The sequence below is a fragment of the Hibiscus syriacus genome, unplaced genomic scaffold (assembly GCF_006381635.1).
Source record: "Hibiscus syriacus cultivar Baekdansim isolate YM2019G1 unplaced genomic scaffold, ASM638163v2 tig00110345_pilon, whole genome shotgun sequence".
NCBI lineage: Eukaryota > Viridiplantae > Streptophyta > Magnoliopsida > Malvales > Malvaceae > Hibiscus > Hibiscus syriacus.
The window spans coordinates 514,422-517,689 of record NW_024062696.1 but is presented as its reverse complement, the minus strand read 5'-3'; the positions used below and the strand labels follow the sequence as shown (position 1 = coordinate 517,689).

Below are 3,268 nucleotides of genomic sequence, written 5' to 3'. Positions count from 1 at the left end.
AATATTGCTCTCAATCAGGTGAATTGAGTAGAGGCTGAGACGTGATTTCGTGGAGGCTTACGATTCAAACCAATCTACACCACCAGTATTCACTGTTGTCCTTGCTGTTTTTCAAGGAACTCACTGTATGTATTTGCATCCCTTCTTCCCGATTTCAGTTTTTCGTACTTGGATCGTTGGTGAGACCGTCGAGTTTTGTTTCCGCTGCGCCATGGGGTATTCTGACGGTCCCAACAATAATGTCGCCCTTCTTTGGAATGCATTGCACTTGACTAACCCAATTGATGTCTGAAATTGGGTATATAATCCCAACATTCAACCATTTGATAATCTCCTTTCGAACCACTTCTTTCATGATTGGATTTAAGCTTCGCCAATGTTCAATCGAGATACTATTGGGATCCTCCAAAAGAATTTTATGCATGCAAAATTATGGACTAATGCCTTTTATATCAACAATGCTCTATGCGATAGCCTTCTTATGTCTTGTGATGTTGTAAGTTGTGCTGCCACGATGACTTGAAATGTCTCATTTTCTCTAAGATAAGCATATTTCAAATGATTTAGAAGTTGTTTCAATTCAAGATTCGGTGCCTGAATGATATGATCATGTACTTGCAAAGGTTATATGTTCTAGAGATACTTACTACAGTATTCGGCTTCTTCATCTGTCAGAAATTCTTCAAATGCTTCGAAATCACATAAATTTGTATATGTGCAATAACATTTCTCCAAATGCTCCTGTACAAAAATATCAATCACATCAAGTGAAAAACAATTAGCATTGTCATTGATATAAAAACATTATTCCAGACATTAAAAGTAATATGTTCATCATGCAAACGTATAGTCAATTCTCCCTTTTCAGCATCAATCAAAGCTCTGCATGTAGCAAGGAATGGGTAACTGAGAATAATTGGGACATCTTTGGCCGCTTCACAATCCAAAATGATGAAATCCATAGGAAAGATAAACTTTTCCACTCACACAAGCATGTTTTCCATAATGCCACTAGGATGTACAGTGGAGCGATCAGCAAGTTGTAAATTGCCGCTCCCAAATTTCCTAAAGATTGAAAATGGTATTAGATTTATGCTAGTACCCAAATCACATAAAGATTTAACTACAATGTGTCACCAATGTTATAAGGAATAGTGAAACTCCCTGGATCCTTAATAATTAGTGGCAATTGACTTGTAACCATGGTGCTACATCATTTAGTAAGAGTGAATGTCTCAAACTTGCTAAGTCTTCATTTATTCGAAAGAACTTCCCTCATGAATTTGATATAATTTAATTTTTTTCTCTAAAGCATCAATTAATGAAATGTTCACTGTAAGCTAGCGAAGTATATCAATGAAAGCTTTGTATTGTTGATCTTCTTTTGCCTTCTTAAAGCATTGTGGAAAAGGTGGAGGCAATTTTGTTTGATGTTGCTGAGGTAATAGAGTCAAATATGCATTAGATGCATAAGGGATTATTGTCGGTAATGATTATGTGTTACTGCTTTGCCCCACATTTGGTGCTGTAAATTGACTCACATGAAATTCAGGCTCAGTCTCTTTTCTCTTCCCTTTACCATGCTGATGAGCGTCCTCATTCTTCCTCTACGGTTCTTTAACTAGGTCACCAATATAAATTTCAATTCTTTTGGTAATGGCCTTACAATATTCCTTACCATTTTTATTAGGATTCTCAGTGTCGCTAGGAAGTAATCCTAGCAATCGACTATTTAAAGCATTAGCCATTTTTCCTATTTGATTGTCAATAGCCCTTAGTGAGGTGGATTGGCTCGCCATATTTTCTTTCATCATGGCTTCAAAAGGTGTCAAGATTAAAGTTTGGTTTGAAGATTGGCCTTGGTAGTTATGCTTTGTTGTGGTTGAGCAACTGGTTGATATGCCTACGTTTGTGGCATTTGACTCTACTGAGTGTAATGTTACGACTGATATTGTTGATCCTGTGGATTGGCAAAATTTTTGACTTCTCCAAGAAAGATTGGGATAATTAATGAAATTCGGGTTGTATGTATTTTTAAAAGCGTTACCATTCCTTGGAAAATTTTGCACATAGAAGATAAACTCTGGATTTTGGGGGCATTCGTCAAAATTGTGATCATCGCCGCAATATACGCAAGTAATAAGAGATACAGCTTTGAGTTCATACATTCCTCCTAGCTTATGCAATTTTTTTACCATTTCAATCAATTTTTAAATCTAAGAGGCCATACAATTAAGAGCTTTCAAGTCTACTGTTGCAGCACCATACCGACCAAATGTATTACATGTATTAGTGTATTGGCAATCGTTGGTGGAAATTCTATCAAGTATATCATATGTTTCATTGTATGTTTTATCCAGTAAAGCTTCGTTTTCTGAGGCATTAACCATCATTCGAGTGTAAATATTTAACCCATTATAAAACATCTCCATTTGAGTCCAATGTGGGAACCCATGCATAGGACATTTCCGTAACAAATCTTTGAATTTTTCCCATGCTTCATACAAGCTTTCATCATCCATCTGCTTGATTTAGATTAAGTCATTCTGAAGCTTAGAATTTTTATTTAGTGGGTTAAATCGTAACAAGAACTTATGTACTAATTGATTCCAGGATACTACAGTACTTGGCGACAGTGAGCTCAACCAAACCCCTATTTTATCACGCAATGAATAGGGAAATAGATTCATCTTTAGTGCCTCATTCGGAACACCTTGTTGAATAAAAGAATCGTAAACCTCCATGAAAGATCACAAATGGGCTCTACAATCTTTAGTAGCAGAACCTCCATATTTTTTTGTAGATTGTAACATTTGGAACATAACTAGATTTAATTCGAAGTTTGTAGTATTAATAAATGGTCTCACAATGCCTAGATGCAAATCATCTAATGTCGACACCAAATGGTCACGAATAGGACGATTTCGATAATCTAAATTCTGATGTGGTTGCTCAGCTCTAATGTCATATGGCAACTCATCATTCTCTCCATTTTGTAGCGGGGGTAAAATATCATTCCCTCGTCCAGTCATAGCATATTCATAGCAACATCTGTGAAATGTTCTTTCAATCTCTATATCAAACGATTCTAAGTCGTTGTCACTTCGGGACATAGACTAGTAAAAACAAAGACTAAGAAATATATAAATGAAGAAAAACATGTAAGCAATATTAAAAGAACTCTAAATCAAATCGATGCTCCCTGGCAACGATGCCAAAAACTTGATGGTACAAAAATGCTATAGCATACACCATAAGTGCACACATC

General features: G+C 36.0%; 1 non-coding gene across 1 annotated transcript; it reads left to right on the top strand.

Annotated features, from left to right (window-relative positions):
* The first annotated feature begins 2,448 nt into the window (after nt 1-2,448).
* LOC120120699 lies at nt 2,449-2,554 on the top strand. The gene has a single exon (XR_005515919.1). It is a non-coding gene; the product is annotated as a small nucleolar RNA R71 (small nucleolar RNA).
* The last annotated feature ends 714 nt before the right edge of the window (nt 2,555-3,268 follow it).